Consider the following 7,775-nt stretch of genomic DNA (forward strand, 5'->3'; position numbering starts at 1 on the left):
AATTAGAATTGATTACAGAACACATATGAAGTGGAGACAGCAGGTTTTTTTCTCAGAGTTAATTAAATTTAAGCAACAAGACAAAGGATGAAAGTTTCTGGAAAATATAAAGTAAAAGCTAATATTCCTTAACAGGAAAATGGGGGAGGGGGAGTGGAAGAAGCAAAGAAGCCTTTTTTCTTAGTAGGGCTCATAAATGAAAGAGAAGGAGTGGGGAGCTTGTCATTTTTCATGATGAGGAAATGGAAGAGGAAAAGGATTTCATTATTTCATAAGACAATTATGTATAACAGATATAGAAAATATATCCCCTCTGAAATTAATTCTTAATAGTGCATTTATACATAGTATGCTTAGCTATAGAATACAAATCTTTCTACTTCCAGGATTTACTGTCATAGTGGAATCCACTTACAATGAAACCCTTAATATACAGAATGCTTCCCATTATCCAATTTCCTTCCACTGTATTTCAGTGGATTAAAAATTAATAAATAAATAAATAAAACAGAAACACACAAAATTGTAGATAGCAGACTAACTTGGCAATACAGGTCTGAATTAATACAGATGGAGCTTCAAATACACCATATTATACCAAAAAGCACAAAAATTGAAATACAGAAATGGATGCTAAGGTAACAGATTTAAAGGTACATGATGTGTTTGGCTGATTTTTCAAATCAATTCAGTATTGATCCAAGGTAATTTTTCATTCTGTTCTCTCAGTTTAGTTTCAACACCAATCCTCCAGACTACAAAACTGGCTGGATCAAAAGCCAATACCGTAGATTTTCATTGTAGCTACAGTAGCTGTACTACAATTCCATCTCCAGGCAAGAATCTAAAAACAGCCCACTGTGGTTTACTAATTATCTCCAAGACGCACAATTCAGCACTGTTTAAAAGTTCCTCTCTTGTAATCAAAGAGAAATGTTCTCTGTTGTACCATTTCTGCATCGCAGGTGTTTTAGTGAAGTCACTCCTTGGCACGTGGCAAGGCTCTCTAGCTCTTTTACAGAGATGATGACAACACACCAGGACATGCTTTACTTTAGATTTTTCTCTCTCACATTCAGGTCTAGCTGTGAAAATCCACTTACTTTACAGGTGGAATGTAGCCCTGGTGATAGCTTCATGTGTTCAATTGATGGACCTTGTCAATAGAAAATATATGGACACTGTAACACATGCAGAAATAGCAATACTGATGCCTTACTGAACTTGTATAGATGCTACAGCACAAGCCACAGGAATTCTGTGAAAATTAATTCAGGGCTTTCCATATTTCCTTCTGAAATTGAACACATCAGAATCAGCACACTCAAGAAAAGGTGATAGACTTTTTTAAAAGGTTGTGAATATCAACAAGGCCAAATTCTATATCTAACGTAGTTGTTAATTTCTAACAGAGTTGATCAGTGCTCTCCTCTGCAGCAGAAACTAGCTTATAGGTACAGTTTAAAGGATCTGCTCAGTGACAATATGGGTGACAGAATAAGGTCTCGAGAAATTAAAAAGACTGCATAGGAAATGTACTTATAATTAGATATCAAATAGGATGCACCATAAAATACATGAAGTGCAATATAATTAGCCATTGCAAAGCTGCAGTAATTTTTCCTGTTTATATGGTTTATTTCTAGATCTTGTATTACACATTATTATTCAGATCATTCAGTTGCTGTCTTAACTATCTAATATGTGTCCTTGCAGACATACAACAAGTAGCATGAGAATAACTCTATATGAATAGTAATGAGCTATGGAGCAGTGCTTAGTGAAAATGAATTTTGAAATGAAAGGAAGAGGGAGGGAGGAAGGAAGAGAAGATCTTTGAATTACTACCATACCTGGAAAATACATGCTCAAGAAATCAAGGTCTTGGTTTCTCAAGCTGTACTATATAGTAATTAAAATTACATATACAGTCTTATTTTTCTCTAGAATCAAATAATGGTCCTCTTTGGGAAAAAAAAAAAAAGCAAAAACCAGAAAAACAAAAAACAGAGCAAATGTCCCTCATCTCAGTTTTTACAATGAGATAAGAGGAAATGGGATATTCGAGTTACAGATGTTACCTCACTCTTGATGACAGAACATTCACCCTGAGAAGGAGGTTATAAAAAGGAAAAACACCTTACTATCCTCACCACATCTCTTCCTTACAATAAATGTAACCATATTTTGTTGTATATACAAACTCTCAAAAAAATCTAGCTCATGTGAGGGTAGCTCTAAAGCATGGGGTTTAGAATGGATTCAAAAGCCTGCAGGAAAATTAAGAGGAATACTTGGACAGCTGGCCTGAGCTAAACTTTGTTCTCTCTAAATAATGTTTTTTTTCCAGGCTACAGCATAATGATGGCAATAACTTCAGGCTATCCGCGTCCTCTTTGATAAAGAATAGCTAGAAGGCAGATAGCAATTGTTCTTGCTGACACATATCTGTAAGTGTTTGCCACTTGGGGCGGGGGGCGGACACTCCTTAGGAATCCAGAAGGATTTGAAATAGGGACTGAAGAACCACTCCTTTTATCAAGCCAGTTGACTAACTTCTTCTCTTTCACATAGATCTACTACGACAAAAACAAACAAACAAACAAACAAAAAAAAACCAAACCACCACTTGTAAATGATGCTAACAAAGAAAAGTATAGCAAAGCAAATGAAAACACATTAAACACATTTATGGAAACACAACCATGTATTATTCTTTCCAAAATATTTTTCCAGATATAGTAGCAGAGGGAAATCGGATAATATTAATAAAGAGTAATGTTGAAAATTTCAAAATACTTTGATCTTTATTTCCCAAATTATGCAAAATCTGAAAATTGCAAGTATTTTTGTCAGTCCTCTTTTCCATCATATTAATGCAGCAGCACTTGACAATTAATTCCCATAATCTTTTATCTTCCTAACAAAATTATTTACTTTAACAAAGATCATTGGCTGCTGGTAAATATATCTTCACATTCCTTATCAGCTTTGTCCTCTTTCTCTTGGTTGCATATCCTGCCAGAGAACTACTATTAAATACACAATTTTAGCATGCAAAACATTTTAAAGAGGAGAGACACCAAAAGATGAAGAGAAGATGGTTTAGAAACCTTGGCAATGTTTCAGAAACATCATTCTGAGCAGAAAAATCTATCTTCACAAGGCTTATCTAGAGTAGGAATTTTAATGTCTATTTTTGCTTAGAAAATTTCACATCTGAATGACTAAAACCTAAAGATTTACAAAGAACCAGTAGATCCAATATGGATCAGCTGCAAGAACAGGTTTTCTAACTTGACACAGAACAAGCTCTAGTGTTTCAATACAGTTTTGATCCATCACATTTGCAGGTGTACTATTATCTTTTTTCAAATGCTACTTGGTCACAGATGAGGTATACTTTCATCTTCAAAAGCTAAAATACTCCATAGTTATTGAAACTTGAGAAAGTAACAGTCAATTTTAGAATAAATACCTTTCAGCAGTATTGGACATACTGTATGACTGTCTTCAAAACGTCTGATTAGTTAAAACAGGAGCAGTGGAATTTCTTCTCTAATATAAACTCTATGATCACCCAAACCAGAGCATATCAGTCATGCCTGGACAATGAGAGGCACTAAACAAGCTCTCTTCTCAGGTTTTTGTCCTGCAGAAGTTACAGTCTACAATAAATAAAACAATAGGAAATGCCAGAAAAGATACACAAAGAAATATTATGAAGGTTCTAGAATTATTATCAAAAGAGACACAAACTGTGTGAAGACTTGAAACTGCAGAGATTTACCAGTGGTTGTGAAGGTGCAGGTCAGACTTTATGTGGAGTAAGGGAGAGCTTGGATAAATCAAAAGTTTTGTTCTCAACTACAAGGCAGCAATTTTGAATTTTGATTCTGTGGGGCTAGAGCAATGAAAGGAAAATGGCAGAAACCTGAACCCTGAATGGCAGGCACCTGAACACCACCTAAACAGATTAAACTGAAAGATAGTAAGTACACAGTTAGTCTCTGTCAGTATCCAATTCTGATGCAGTCATTTACAACCTCTGTATGCTTCCCTACTTGCATACCAGCCTTTCCTTTGCTCCTCCTCTCTTGTATCTATGATGGGTACTAGGTCCTTTTCTCTTGCCTTTATCTGTTGCTTGCTGTAACTAAACTGTGAGAAGGGCCAACATTATAATAAATAAAGATCTGTAATAAATGTCTTCTGACTGTTCTGAAGTCATGTTCTAAATAAAGGAAGAAAACACCACACCGGGCTTCTTGTGAGGAAGTCCGATCCCAGACAGTCATCTGAAGCCAAATGAACACTTTGAACTTAAAAACTTTCTCCAGTCACAACTCTGACCCTCCCAAAGTATGCCATACATACATCACACATCTATGAGACACAGCATCGGGGTGATGCAGCACAGAGCACAAAAAAAAAAAAGCTTAGCAGTACCACTTGCAATTGATGAAAAACAGATAAACATCCTCAAGCACACAAGGATGAGTAAGAATCAATGGAGTCTGGAACGAGTGAAGAGCACATAAATTTGTCTCTTTTATGGATCATATAGGTATTCAGAAAGACAGGTAGCAATTTGCTTGCCAAGAGATATGTAAAGCACTCTACATCTAATTCAGTTCATTACTGGTGAATTGAAAAAGAAAAAGAAAAAGAAAAGAAAAGAGCAGTAACACTGTCATAACTATCACTCTGACGTTGTTCTGTGCTTTAAATGGAGAGTGAGGTAGAGATTAGTCAAGAAATGTGCGTTAGTGATTTATCTTTTAACACTTTGATTCAAAAATGCAATAAGAATTAACTAACATTAATTACTAATGTATTTAGAAGTAATGCTTAGGCTCTTAGGACCTTGCATTGCTAAGCTGTAGACTGATGACTAAAGAGGGGAGATTAATTAAATGCTATGATTAAATCCAAGAAAATAAAAATGCTACTGAACTGATTCTAGCCAGCTGCAGTTTTAGAAGAAAAAGTGTAACAAGGCAATAAATAAATAAATAAAGTGTTGAAGTGTTACAGGGTAACAAAAAAAAAAAAAAAGAGTAATTAGGTGAAAAAAACAACTATCTCCATCTCTGTGAATCCCCAGTGGACCCTGATCTCATATAAAGGAAGAAAAGAGAGAAAAAATGGTCTGGAAATCACTTTATCACTAAGCTTCAGCCAAATCCTGCCTCCTGCTCTTTTCCATAGCAATCCACTTCCAAAATATTCTTGCACAAAGGCTTGACAGAGAAAAAGATATTTTCCGAACAAAACTTACAGGTATCAGAAAGTCAGCAAGTTCGAATGCTTTAGTTCATCTATATGTTGCAGAGACACTGGCAGTAACATGACCTAAACAAACTGTAGCACAGAATCACTACCTTGTCCTTCGATGGTTTACTTTAGAAAATGTGAAGAGCCACATTTGCCTCTTTGTACCTGCAAAACATTTCTGATTATTCAGTAACATATGGAAGAGTAACCTCAGCAATAAAACGTTGAGATTGTCCCCAAAGTTTGGGGAAAGAGAAGAACCACTGTAAATTAAATGGAAATGTGTCATGACTCCAAGAGAACAGCTAGATAACAGTAATCTAGAGGGAGGAGCATGACAGGTCAAAATCTTCACTCCCACTAGATGGCAATATTGTGTTTTTTCCAAGTGTAGAAAACACATCGAATGGAAACTGCAGTATTTTTCATGTTTGCTGAAAGTTGCATTTTCTGTAAAAATAAATTAAAAAAAAAAATCTAACCCAGGTTTTATTGTTCACAGGAGTGGGAAAAAAAAAAAAAAACGAACAACAACAACAAAAAAAAACAATAGAAGAGTTGATAATACATATAACTTGGCCAACTTATGCATTAAGCCAGAAATAGAGACTACAGAACCTAAAAAATACACTAAATGAATAATACATGCAATATATGCTTTTAAGGCTACTAGGCTTATAATTAGGCCCATCTCAAAGTAGATCTTCAATTTAATCCTTTACCACTGTATCAGCAGGATGTGGCAATGGAAACAGCACATTTAAATCCTGTGGGAGAGAACATCTCAATTTACTCAAACAACCTCCTGTGACATTAAGCAGAAGCTTAGAGCAGTATTCAAGAAGCTCCAAATTAAAGAGGGCTCCAGTTCCAGCTCTCACGGTCAGGGGATGGGTCACTATGACAATAGGCCTGGAAAGAGCATCCTGATTATTAAAAAAATAATAATTTAAAAATATATATAAAAGGTAAAAACTTTCAGTTCTTCAAAACGATCAAATGTCTATATGCATGTGAACCAAAACTCATGAAGACATGTTTCTCAATTCTTCTTGGGCAACTCATTCCCCAAGCAACATTTTAGGAAATTTGTATAGAAGCCTTAGCAAAAACATTCAAATAAGAAAAGAGCTAGCATAGAAACCCTTTGAAATCATCACTCAAAGAAACAAACAAAAAAAAAACCAAACAAGTCTCTTTAAAAAAAAATCTACAGCTTAAAAATGAAAATGAATTTTCCATTGTGAACAGTTAAAAAGAAATAGCCAGATGCCAATCATCCTGTTAATGCATATGCTTAACCTTGCCCTCTAAAATTTTCAGAAGGAGTAGGGTACAGCCACATACCAAAGGCAGATAGAAACGTGCAAAGAATGACGGAAATGCTCAGCGCTCCAAACAGACTGAGCCACCGGACGGAGGGTGCTGGGATTGCTGACCCAGGACTTGGCAGAATCAAGTTCAAGGTTACATTGACTTGAATTCCTGTGGGAACCTGTGCTCATCAATGACCATTACTTACAATCTGGAAGCCAAGGAACAATGGGCACTACATCTGGAAGATCAATTCCCTGCAAGGGGACATATGACAATACTAATCCCAGTTCTACAGCATCTTCCTCAAGAGATCTACTTCTGCTATGCTGTGATGCTGACATGTCCTACAGTTTAATCACCTGCAGAAGGCTTACACTCTTGTTTCAAATATAAACACTAGCTTGCGATAACAGATCAACCATGACTCCTGAAATCAAGCTATTTTAGAACAAGAAGCAGATACTCATTTCAGTTCTGTTCATAGTTTATTATTCTGCTTTGCAGGTAACCTCATTAAACCATTTTGACTCATTTGTATGAAGCATAATACAAAACTATTCCTCCAATACCTAGTATTAAATGTACAGTTCCTAGGTACTATATTTCCATTCTTGAACAAGTCCTTGAAATAAGTGAAAACCTAACAAATCCTTTAAACAGTGCTGGAGAAAAATGAAAAATGCTGTTTAGTAACAGTTTTCTGGTTCAATCTCGTAAGTACTTACTTAAAGGTTTTGGAAGGCATTTTGCATATTATCAAAATACCTTAGAGTTACAGCTTAACATATGTGCTAGTAGTGGTATGCTGGCTTCTAGAAAAAACTAAGCTATAATCAAAATCTTGTTTCATAGTGAGCTTTTCCCTTTCCCCTTCTCTGGTTTCCCCTTGCTTGGCATATGAGATACACACACACACAAGAAATACTCTCCTCGTGGAGCCAGTAATACTGTCCTACTGCTTCCACACAGCCATACAGACAGAGAGCAGAAATTACTTGCAGGGTAACTGAAATTTGTCCTCTCTTTGGGCATTCTGCCTCCAACCCAATGTCTGTCCACACAAACTCAAATGCACACACACACACACAAGTATTTTACTGTCTAAAAATTTGAATTTAAAAATACTGTACATATATCAGCATGTTCCCAAGTATTATTAGAAAATATTAAACCTTTCCTGA

At 35.7% G+C, this 7,775-nt stretch overlaps 1 protein-coding gene across 2 annotated transcripts in view; it reads right to left on the minus strand.

The window, feature by feature from the left end:
- The window catches only part of PRKCE (protein kinase C epsilon), a 300,248-nt gene that overhangs the window by 228,942 nt on the left and 63,531 nt on the right, over positions 1-7,775 (minus strand). The gene's annotated exons all lie outside the window — the stretch shown is intronic.

Source organism: Cygnus olor, chromosome 3 (genome assembly GCF_009769625.2).
Source record: "Cygnus olor isolate bCygOlo1 chromosome 3, bCygOlo1.pri.v2, whole genome shotgun sequence".
Taxonomy (NCBI): domain Eukaryota; kingdom Metazoa; phylum Chordata; class Aves; order Anseriformes; family Anatidae; genus Cygnus; species Cygnus olor.